This window comes from Alligator mississippiensis, chromosome 3 (assembly GCF_030867095.1).
Source record: "Alligator mississippiensis isolate rAllMis1 chromosome 3, rAllMis1, whole genome shotgun sequence".
Taxonomy (NCBI): domain Eukaryota; kingdom Metazoa; phylum Chordata; order Crocodylia; family Alligatoridae; genus Alligator; species Alligator mississippiensis.
The window spans coordinates 218,635,315-218,647,754 of NC_081826.1; positions in this window are offsets into that span (position 1 = coordinate 218,635,315).

The window sequence follows — 12,440 nt, forward strand, 5'->3', positions numbered from 1 at the left end:
TAACTAATGGCAGCATCCTAAGGGACAGCCAGCATCGGTTTGTTGTGGGTAGGGCTTGCCTGACCAATCTCATCTCCTTCCATGATCAGGTGTCATATCACCTAGACAAGGCAAAATAGATTGACATCATGTATCTGGACTTTATAAAAGCCTTTGATCTGGTGTTCCATGATCTCCTCATGGAAAAATTGGCCAACTGTGGCCTCGGCTACACCACAGTCCGATGGCTGGGAAATTGGCTCCAAGGTCAGACCCAGAAAGTAATAGTTGATGGAAGTGAATCATTATGGCAGTCTGTGACCAGTGGTGTCCCCCAAGGCTCTGTCCTTGGACTGGTTCTCTTTAACATCTTTATCAATGATGTGGACATTGTCAGAAGCTCACTGACCAAGTTTGCCAATGACACTAAATTTGGGGGCATAGCGTTCACACCTGAGGATAGGCTAGGAATCCAGACTGATTTGGATAAGCTTAGCAAGTGGGCAGATATTAACCTGATGATGTTCAATACCAAAAAATGCAAGGAACTCCACCTAGGGGGAAAAAAACCCGCAGCATGCTTATAGGCTCGGCAGTGCTATGCTTGCTAGCACCACCGCTGAAAGAGACTTGGGGATCATGGTTGACCACAAGAAGAACATGAGCCACCAGTGTAATGTCGCAGCTGGTAAAGCAAATAAAAGTCTGGCTTGCGTCCATAGATGCTTCTCAAGTAAATCTCAGGATGTCATCCTCCCGCTGTACTTGGCCTTGGTGAGGCCGCAGCTGGAGCACTGCATCCAGTTCTGGGCTGCACAATTCAAGAAGGATGTCAAGAAGCTTGAGAGAGTCCAGAGGGCACATATATATCAGAGGGCAAGAGAATAGGCCTTGTGATGACAGGCTGAGAGCCCTGGGACTCTTCAGCCTGGAAAAGCACAGGCTTAGGCAGGACCTGGTGGCTGCCTATAAGTATGCAACGGGTGCGCATCAGGATCTGGGGGAACATCTGTTCACCAGAGTGCCCCATGGGATAACAAGGACCAACAGTCATAAACTCCTCCATGACCATTTCAGGCTGGACATAAGGAAAAACTTCTTTACTGTCTGAGCCCCCAAGGCCTGGAATAGACTCCCTCCAGAAGTGGTGCAGGCACCTACTCTGGACTCATTTAAGAAACGTTTGGATGCTTACCTTGCTGGGATCCTTTGACCCTAGCTGACTTCCTGCCCCTGGGTCAGGGGGCTGGACTTGATGATCTTCTAGGTCCCTTCCAGCCCTAATGTCTATGAAATCTATGAAATAATGATCTAATAGATATAGCACGATTGGTTAAATTTCAATTATGATGATTAGGTATATACAAATGAAAAAAAGAGGTGGAAGAGTAGCGCTAAATTATGTTGCGGAAGAATTTAGAATATCAGAGTTACACCATGAGGACTGCAACAGAGGAAATGCTTTCTGCAATATGTAAACACTAAAAGTGAAAAAAAAATATGCATATTTGCTCCAGTCCAAAAGAAAGCTATAACATATTCATGAAGTAACACCCAAAACACTCCAAACTTCAGGACAGCATGATCATAGCAAATTTTAAATAGCATTGCCTACTATTTAGAACAACAGATTGGGAGCCAGAAATTCAGTATTTAATGCCAGCTCTGATCTGAGACTATAATTAAGTCTGTCAGCCACTCAACACCCCAGTTTTCTTTTATCTGTAAAATAAAGACACTGCTGTGATCCTCCGTTGAAAGTCAGTAAATATTATCAATTGGGTAACAGATAAAGTACAGGAAACATTCATGAAAGTAGTTCCCAAAATAAGCAAAAGGCAATATTTATAATCCAGAAAGGAGAGACTTTCACCAGTTATTCTATATTATTTCCATAATTATAATGGGAATTAATGCTTCAATCCTATAAACATGAAGTGACTTCAGAATAGTAAAAAATAGGTTGAATGACTACAGTCCAAAAAGATAAGATTTCAAGAACCTGGGGAAGGTGAGTGGTAGTAAGAAAACCTATAAGATACAATGGGAAAGTATAAAGAGCTAGTGATGCATCCAAAGACAAAGACCTCAGTCAAAGTAAATAAATCAAACTTATTTGACTTTAATAGGTATAGACCCTAAAGAGTAACTTGCACCTAAAATTTTGTGAGCATAACCACATTTATAATCAATGTGAAGAAGCATATTTAAAATATATATAAAGCTCCAAAATACTATTTTATGGCCCTCTCTCTCTGTCCCTCATAACAGTAATTATACTACCCTCTGCCCGGGACTCCATCTATTATCACAAAAGAGATTTATATAAAATCTAAATGTTGAGAGGCATTTGACTTTTTTTCTTAAATAGCACAAGTAATGAAAATTTTATTATTGCAACCTCAAGTGGTAGAGTACATAGATATCCATATATATATATTTCAAATTGAAGGCATCTGTCTTAAAACATAATTTCTTTTCATGTGGCAAAGGAGTGAAAAGTATCACTCACTCAAAAGTGTGTGCATAGCAAAACAGAGTTTTGATAAGAACCACAGTGTGACTATTTGGATCCCAAAGACATATCGATTCATGGGAGTGGCATCCAACCACATAATAAAAGTTATAGATTACTATAATTACCCAAAGCACATAAGTACCAACATGAGACAGTAGAAAGTACACATAAATTTAGGGAAACTTGATTAATATTGGCTCAGCATTACAAAGCATAACCATCAAGTATGGTCCAATGTAATTATGGTCTGCAAAACTGTAATTTACTCAAATTTGAAAAGGCAGTGATACAGTGTGTCATAAAAATATACAGATGCTGCCACCAAAATAATTTCAGTGCTTTGACTCATATAAAGTATTTTTTATTTAATTTTTTGTAAGCCAGTGCATTTTCTGTCTGAAAATTCACTGCGTGCGAGGTTGAAATAAGTCCTGTTCAAGCTGAGCTAAATGTCTGTTGAATTTTAATGAGACAGATTGTCCCTTTTAATGTGTTTTTGTATAAACTGATTATATTAAAGTATGTTGTAATTGAATTATACGTTAGGCTATTATTTAGGATTACTTGTTATGTTATTAGCTCTAAATTTCTGCACAAACAATGTGATTTTGTAAATATTTTAACAATACGATTAGCAGAAATAGATACATTAAAAACAAAATGGAATTGTTCATATTATTGAAAAGTGAAAGTAGACTTAATTTGAGGCATTTTCGCTCATTTTCTATTTCTGTTGTTCTTTCTCCTCCATGTAGAATGGCCCTGAACCCAGCAAAAGTCAAAGGCCAAAGCCATTTAAGTCAGTTTAGTTCAAGATAAACTGCCATCTTTAAATCCATTATTATCATTACAGATCATTTTTTCATGGCTCCAAAATTCTCCCCAGTGGCCAATAGTCTATATTACAAAACCACCCACACATAAACCTGATTTCATAGAACTGTGTATCTCTCTTCTCTCAGACGTACAGATCTGAAGCAGAATAGAGACAGTTTTTGAAAACCCGTGGGGAGCACGATGATTTTGGTGGCTGCCTCCATTCCATCTGTCTTCTTGTGAATGATGAAGGACACACATTCTTCCTGCTTTGCACCACCCCCCCAATAATACCTATTTATCCATTTTCTAAAATAACATTAATTTAGTGCAGGACACCAACATAATAAAAATGCTAAAATTCTAGAAAGATATTTGAATATTAGAATCATGCTGCTGAGAACTACAGAGAAGGGTTCAGAACCATTTCAGCATCAGGTTTCTAGGTTTCAAGAGACAAGGTGAAGGAGATGGGAAGCGGGGGGTGGCACACGCACTAATTCAAGGCCTTAAATGCCTCTGTACCAATGCTCATAGTATGGGGAATAAGCAGGAGGAACTCATCCTCTGGATAGCTAGTTCAAACCCGGACATATTAGGGCTCACAGAAACCTGGTAGGATTCATCCCACAACTGGGAGGTTAACATTAGGGGCTACAGACTATGCAGGTTGGATAGAACGGGGAGGAAAGGCGGGGGTGTGGCACTCTACATCAAAGAGCAATACACATCCTCAACCAGCAGGATGGGCTCTGAGGAGGGGCAGGCTGAAGTGCTCTGGGTCAGGATACAGGGCTGTCGTGGGGAAAGGGAATTAATGGTGGGGGTCTACTACAGACCTCCCAACCAAGGGAAAGAACTAGACCGCAAATTCTCAGGTCAGTTTGTGGAGGCACTTAAGGCAAGGGATGTAGTTGTCATGGGTGATCTAAATTACTTGGACATCTGCTGGGAGGAACAGTCAGCCATGTCTGACCACTCATGAAGGTTCCTTTGCAAAATACAGGACCTCCATTTAACCCAGGAGGTGCACAGTCCCACCAGGGGGAATGCCCTGATGGACCTGGTCCTGGCCACAGGCAACGATCTGGTGAGGGGACTCCAGGTCCTCGACCACCTGGGCGATAGCGATCATCGCGTGCTGGAATTCACCATCCAGCACAGGGTGTCAAGGGCCTGCAGCAAAGCAGTAGCTCTTGACTTCAAGAGGGCCAACTTCAATGAGTTGAGGAGATTAGTGGGAGAGGCACTGTGGTCCTGGAGAGTAGGAGAACTGGGTGCCTAGGATGAGTGATCGTTCCTTAAGGAGACAATACGCAGAGCCCAAGGGGTGACAATCCCAATGAGAAGCAAAGGGGGCAAGAGTGCCCAAAAGCCCCCCTCACTCACCAAGGGCATTTGTGAATGCCTGATTACCAAAAAGGAGGCCTACACCCAGTGGAAAGGAGGAGCTATCACCAAAGAGGAGTATACCTCTACCGCTCAGGTCTGTAGGGGGGCTGTTAGGAAAGCTAAGGCAGATACAGAACTAGGGTTAGCATCAAGGATCAAGGATAACAAAAAGTCCTTTTTTAAAAACATAGGGAACATGAAGAAGGCACTGGGTAATATGGGACCCCTGCAGGAAATGCTTGGCAATCTGGTGGTTGCACCAGAGGAGAAAGCAGACCCTTTTAACAATTTCTTTGCCTCCATTTTCTTGTGCAGGGACTGGAACTCCCCTACCAAGATTCAGGATGGACTCAGAAGAAATTCTGCCAGGCCTAGGGTCAGGGAGGACCGAATTAGAGAACTTCTAGAGGGGCTGGATGTGCTCAAATCAGCAGGTCCAGATGCTTTCCACCCCAGGGTGTTGAGGGAATTGGCAGGGGTTATCGCAGGTCCACTGGCATGGCTTTACAAGCACTTGTGGTGCTCTGGCCAGGTGCTGGATGGCTGAAAGAAGGCCAATGTGGTTCCCATCTTTTAAAAAGTGAAGAGGGAAGACCTGGGCAACAATTGGCCTGTTTGTCTTACTTCAATCCTGGGGAAGCTCTTTGGCAAGATTATGGGGTACAACTGTGATGGGCCAGCAGCAGGGATGATGCTCAAGAGCAACCAGCACGGTTTCATTAGGGGCAGGTCCTGTCAGACCAAGAAGATTGCATTCTACAATCAGGTCACAAAATCATTGGATGCAGGTGTCGCGGTGGATGTAGTCTTTCTGGACTTCAGGAGGGCCTTTGACACTGTCTCCCGCCCCATCCTCATTAAAAAGCTAGGTGACTGTGGCTTTGATGCCTACACAGTCAGATGGATAGCAAATTGGCTGAGGGGTCATACTCAAAGAGTGGTGGTGGACAGGTCACATTCAACCTGACGTGCTCGTCATAGGCGACTCCATCCTGAGAGGTACGGAAGGACCCATCTGTCGCCAGGACCCCTCAGCACGAGAGGTATACTGCCTCCCTGGAGCAAAGATTCGGGATGTGACAGAGGTAATCCAGGCCAGGATCAAGCCCACCGATTACTACCCCATGGTCCTGGTCCATGTGGGTACTAATGATGCAGCCAGGAGAACCCCTGATCACCTGATGGAGGACTACAGTGCTCTGGGCGGTGAGCTGAAGGAGTTCGGTGCACAGGTGGTATTCTCTTCCATCCTACCAGTGAACGGACGCGGAAGACGGCATGAGAACTGCATCCGAGAAACCAACTGGCGGATTCAGCAGTGGTGTCTCGAGGCAGGCTTCGGCTTCCTGGACAACGACCTGCACATCACGACGAGGGACATGCTCAGCTGGGATGGGCTTCACCTGTCCCCCAAAGGTAAGCGTGTGTTTTCTTCTAGGTTGGTGGATCTCCTCCAGCGGGCTTTAAACTAGGCTTATCGGGAGGAGGGGAGTACAAGGGCGGGGGAAGCTGTGGACCACCAAACCATGTGGCACCCACAAGGACAGCCCAGCCTGAAGAAAGAGAGCATTGGAAACCTGAAAGCCATGGGGAGACCAGCACTACGGCACAGGTAAGAAACAAGAAGGTAAGAAACAATGGGCCCCTTGGGACTCGGAGCGGGGGGGCAGCAAAGGCACCAGTCGCAGGGCTCAAGTGCCTATATACTAATGCTAGGAGCATGGGAAACAAGCAGGATGAACTAGTGCTCCTGCTTGCACTAAACACCTATGACTTAGTGGGGCTAACAGAAACCTGGTGGGATTCGTCCCACGACTGGGCAGTACATATTGAGGGCTATAGATTGTACAGAAAGGACAGGGTGGGGAAGAAAGGGGGAGGGGTTGTGCTCCATGTCAGTGAGCAATATACATCAACCCTCATCAAGAAAGAATCCAAGGATGAGGAAGTAGAAGGATTGTGGGTTAGGCTACATGGGGGGCAAGGAGAAAGGGATTTGGTGGTAGGGGTCTGCTACAGACCCCCACATCAAGGGGAAGAAAGAGATTCGGGGCTCCTGAGGCAACTCTCAGAGACCGTAAAAGCTAAGGAGGCGGTAGTCATGCGGGACCTAAACTAACCGGACATCTGCTGGGAGTCGCAGACAGCAAAGTCCCACCACTCACGCAGGTTTCTAACCTGTGTACAGGACCTCCACCTGACACAGGAGGTACACAGTCCCACTAGGGGGAATGCCATACTGGATCTGGTATTGGCAACGGGGGATGACATGGTAGGAGACCTCCAGATCGGTAGCCATCTGGGGGACAGTGATCACCTAATAATAGAATTCAACATAAGACGTCAAGTGGGTAAGGTAACTAGTAGGGTGAAAGTGCTAGACTTTAGGAAAGCTGATCTCAATGAACTCAGGCGATTAGTCAGGGACGCACTGCAGTGTAGGAGTTTTGAAGGGATGGGAGCCCAAGAAGGGTGGCTGTGCCTTAAGGAAACGATCCTTCGGGCACAAAGCAAGACGATCCCCGAGCGAGGCAAAAGAGGGAAAGGGGCCAGGAGGCTTCCCTGGCTGACCAGAGAAATCCAGGGCAGCCTAAGGGACAAAAGGGGAGCACATAAAAAGTGGAAACGGGGAGAGGTCACCAAAGACGAATATACCTCCTCTGCTCATGCTTGTAGGGAGGCAGTTAGACAGGCCAAAGCTACCATGGAGCTGAGGATGGCAACCCAAGTAAAAGACAACAAGAAATTGTTTTTTAGATATATAGGGAGTAAAAGGAAGGCCCAGGGAGGAATAGGACCCCTGCTAAATAGGCAGAAACAATATGTGACGAACAGGGGGGGACAAGGCTGAACTCCTCAACGAGTTCTTTGCCTCAGTGTTCCTAAGTGAGGGACACGACAAGTCTCTCACTGGGGTTGTAGAGAGATAGCAGCAAGGCGCCAGACTTCCATGCGTAGACTCTGAGATGGTGCAGAGTCACTTGGAAGACCTGGATGCCTTTAAGTCGGCAGGCTCGGATGAGCTCCATCCGAGGGTACTGAAGGCACTGGCCAACGTGGTCCCCATTTTCAAAAAGGGGAGGAAGGAGGACCCGGGCAACTATAGACCAGTCAGCCTCACCTCCATCCTTGGCAAAGTCTTTGAAAAAATTATCAAGGCTCACATTTGTGAGAGCCCGGCAGGACAAATTATGCTGAGGGGAAACCAGCACGGGTTTGTGGCAGGCAGATCGTGCCTGACCAATCTAGTCTCTTTCTATGACCAGGTTACGAAATGCCTGGACACAGGAGGAGGGGTGGATGTCGTATACTTAGACTTCAGGAAGGCCTTCGATACGGTATCCCACCCCATACTGGTGAACAAGTTAAGAGGCTGTGATGTGGATGACTACACAGTCCGGTGGGTGGCAAATTGGCTGGAGGGTCGCACCCAGAGAGTCGTGGTGGATGGGTCAGTCTCGACCTAGAAAGGTGTGGGCAGTGGGGTCCCGCAGGGCTCGGTCCTTGGACCGATACTCTTTAATGTCTTCATCAGCGACTTGGACGAGGGAGTGAAATGTCCTCTGTCCAAGTTTGCAGATGACACAAAGCTATGGGGAGATGTGGACACGCCGGAGGGCAGGGAACAGCTGCAGGCAGACCTGGATAGGTTGGACAAGTGGGCAGAAAACAACAGGATGCAGTTCAACAAGGAGAAATGCAAAGTGCTGCACCTAGGGAGGAAAAATGTCCAGCACACCTACAGCCTAGGGAATGACCTGCTGGGTGGCACGGAAGTGGAAAGGGATCTTGGAGTCCTAGTGGACTCCAAGATGAACATGAGTCGGCAGTGTGACGAAGCCATCAGAAAAGCCAATGGCACTTTATCGTGCATCAGCAGATGCATGACGAATAGGTCCAAGGAGGTGATACTTCCCCTCTATCGGGCGCTGGTCAGACCGCAGTTGGAGTACTGCATGCAATTCTGGGTGCCACACTTCAAGAAGGATGCGGATAACCTGGAGAGGGTCCAGAGAAGGGCCACTCGTATGGTTAAGGGCCTGCAGACCAAGCCCTACGAGGAGAGACTAGAGAAACTGGACCTTTTCAGCTTCCGCAAGAGAAGGTTGAGAGGCGACCTTGTGGCTGCCTTTAAGTTCATCACGGGGGCACAGAAGGGAATTGGTGAGTATTTATTCACCAAGGCGCCCCCGTGGGTTACAAGAAACAATGGCCACAAGCTAGTAGAGAGCAGATTTAGATTGGACATTAGGAGGAACTTCTTCACAGTTCGAGTGGCCAAGGTCTGGAACGGGCTCCCAAGGGAGGTGGTGCTCTCCCCTACCCTGGGGGTCTTCAAGAGGAGGTTAGATGAGTATCTAGCTGGGGTCGTCTAGACCCAGCACTCTTTCCTGCTTATGCAGGGGGTCGGACTCGATGATCTATTGAGGTCCCTTCCAACCCTAACATCTATGAATCTATGAAAACCTGGAGGGAAGTTCGCAGTGGAGTCCCCCAGGGCTCGGTCCTTGGGCCTGCACTGTTCAATTTCTTTATCAGCGACTTGGATGACGGGGTGAAAAGCAGCCTGTTTAAATTCACAGACAACACCAAGATTTAGGGTGAGGTGGGCACGCTAGAAGGGAAGGACAGATTACAGCGGGACCTGGACACGTTACAGGGGTGGGCAAATAAAAATAGGATGGGATTCAATACTAACAGGTGTAGGGTGCTTCACTTAGGCAGTAGGAACCAGCAGCATATCTATAGGCTTGGGAACTCCCTTCTCGAAAGCACGGTGGCAGAAAGAGATCTTGGAGTCATTATTGACTCCAAGATGAACACAGGCCGACAATGCAAGGACACGGTCAGTAGGGCTAACAGTACCTTGTCATGCATCCACAGATGCATCACAAGCAGGGCTAAGGAGGTGATCCTCCCCTTCTATGCGACACTGGTCACGCCGCTGCTGGAATATGCCGTCCAGTTCTGGGCACCGCACTTCAGGAGGGATGTGGATAGCATTGAGAGGGTCCAAAGGAGGGCAACTCACATAATTTGGGGACAGCAGGGCAGACCCTACGAGGAGAGGCTATGGGACCTTAACCTGTTCAGCCTTCACAAGAGAAGGCTGAGGGGGGACCTGGTGGCCACCTATAAACTTACTGGGGGGGGACCAGTGAGGATTGGAAGAGACCTTGTTCTCTCGAGCGCCTCCTGGAGTAACAAGGAATAATGGCCATAAGTTGTTAGAGAGTAGTTTTAGACTAGACATTAGAAGGCACTACTTCACAGTCAGGGCGGCTGGGATCTAGAACCAACTTCCAAGGGAAGTAGTGCTGGCTCCAACCTTAGGGGTCTTTAAGAGGAGGCTTGACATTTACCTAGCTGGGGCTATTTGAGCCCAGTTTTCTCTCCTGCCCAGGGCAGGGGGTCGGACTAGAAGGTCTACAGGGTCCCTTCTGACCCTACATCTATGAATCTATGAGATACCCAAGACTAGGGTAAGCTTTGCTGAATTACCACAGTGGCCTCCATTAGTTTCCTTAAACTAATCCATATTTTCTCAGAAGTGTCCATCTTCCCAAAAAACATGAGGCAAATTAAAATAAGAAAGAACAAAACCACAACACTGGGTGACCAGGAAAAAAAAAAGGAAGGTAAGGTGGAAAAACTAAGGTTTGATAAATTATATTAAGAGGGAAACAAATAGGAATAGGAAGTCATTTGCTGTATTAACAGATTTTGAAAAAAGAATAAACTTGCCCCAAATCTCAACTACTCTGAGCATCTATTATCACTGATGACGTGTAGGGGGTGCACACAGGTACATGTACACCCCGAGTGTGGTGGTGCACCCCCTGCAAAAAGGTGTTGCCAACACTGTTGGCTGCGCCTGTGGGTGGTCGTTGCTCATCACCCTCCCCTCACTGCCGACACCACTGGCAGTGTCTGCGGGCAGTCCTTGATCACTGTTGGCCACCACCACTGCTGCCAGCAGTGTCTGCGGGTAGTCGCAGATCACTGGTTGGCACTCGCCACCCCCATCGCCAACAGTGCTGCTGCTACAAGCAGCTGCTCCCCACTTGCCTCCACCACCAACAGCGCCACTGCCACCTGCAGGAGCTCACCATGCCCGCCCCACCCCCCCCAGCCTCCAGGAGCATGCATTGTTCATGTCCATGACTCTCCTAGGGAAAATTTAGATGAAATAAGTCTATTATAAATGAGGAAAATGTTACACATTTTTATTTAAGGTACAGACAGAAGAACAGCTCCCCGTTTTAACACATGGTGCTTTACAGGAAGTGCCATGAGTTACAATAATCCCACAGAAGTTTGCTGTTGGATTCTGGGAGCTGGGGAATTGAGGTGTTTAGAGAGACTTTGAGCCTGCAGCTGCTCTCCCCATAGCAGTGCCTGTCTCCTCCCCCCTCCCAGCCCCCGGACTGTTCCCTTTCCCCTCTCCTATTCTGAAAACAGAGGGAGCTTGCTCTGGGGATTCCCCAGCCAACACTGAAGAGTGAGGTGGGTGGATCAGAGCCCACCCCACCCCCAGCTTGGAGACCCCCTCTAGCATCAGCTGAAAAAACCCCAGACCGAACTCCCTCCACTCCCTTTACTCCCTTCTATTTTTAAGACAGAGCTGGAGCAGGGCTGAGCTTCTGTCAGCCTGGCCCTACATGCAGACACAAGCTACTGAAGGTGCTCCATTTTGGAATGTCTTCATCTGAACCCTCATGCAGTGAGGGTTCTGATTTTCATGGGATGAGCCCTTTTAAAGCACTCTGCAGCCATGCACTTCTGTACAGTGTTTTCAGGGGCCAGTGTTCACAGCTATACAGTGCTTTCAGGGGCTAGATCAGGCAAAAGTTGTTACTTCTGTCTGCACCGTCAAAGATTCTGACTCCCAAAAGTCCCTTGTTCAAGTAGTGGCAGGAAGGAGTTTAATTTTTTTAATAATATTTTAAAAATGACATATGTTTGCTTTGGTAATTGGAGAAGATATATCAAAGAGTGATTGCACATTCCTTTGTATATAGTGAAAGAACTACAGTAGGTCAAATACAGATTAAAGAAGAAAGGATGAAGATACTTTCAGTAAAAGAGTACTTTAATAAAAAGAGAACTTTCAATCCATGATCAGCTGAAAAGAAGTTCTCTTTCTTGAAACTAAATATTTTGTTTCATTCCTCAAAAAGGTGTGATTTTGTGACTAAAAAATAGTGCCATTTTTTCAGCAAAAATGTCATATATCTGCTTAAGGGAAACTGTGAAAACTCAGGCATGCAAGATTTTGTCATGTCCTCAGTACTGTATTCACAAGGAAAAATAAAGATTTCATAAGGAATTAAATTTGAAACTGTACACAATGCCACAGTAATTTGTGTTTGAAAACATGGATGAAAATACTAATACATTTGTAAACCAGGGCTGTTCAATTTCAGAATGGCTAGCGGTCACATGTAGCCTGGGGATCCCCCACTATGCCATGTGATGAGGGACCCTCTACTACATTAGGCCATTTAGTAGGCACCCCCCCCTCAACTAGTCAGCACTCCCATCGCCACACACTCTGCTACATGACCCTTGCCACATCATGTCTGCCCTCCCCACACACACGCACACACTGCACTGTGCCAGCAATCCTGCAACATGCAAGTCCCCTTGCCCCAAAGTCCCCTGGCTGCAGGCTCCCTCAGCCATACCACCCAGCCCCCAGTGGCAAAGACAAGAACTGGAAGTTGAAGGAGGG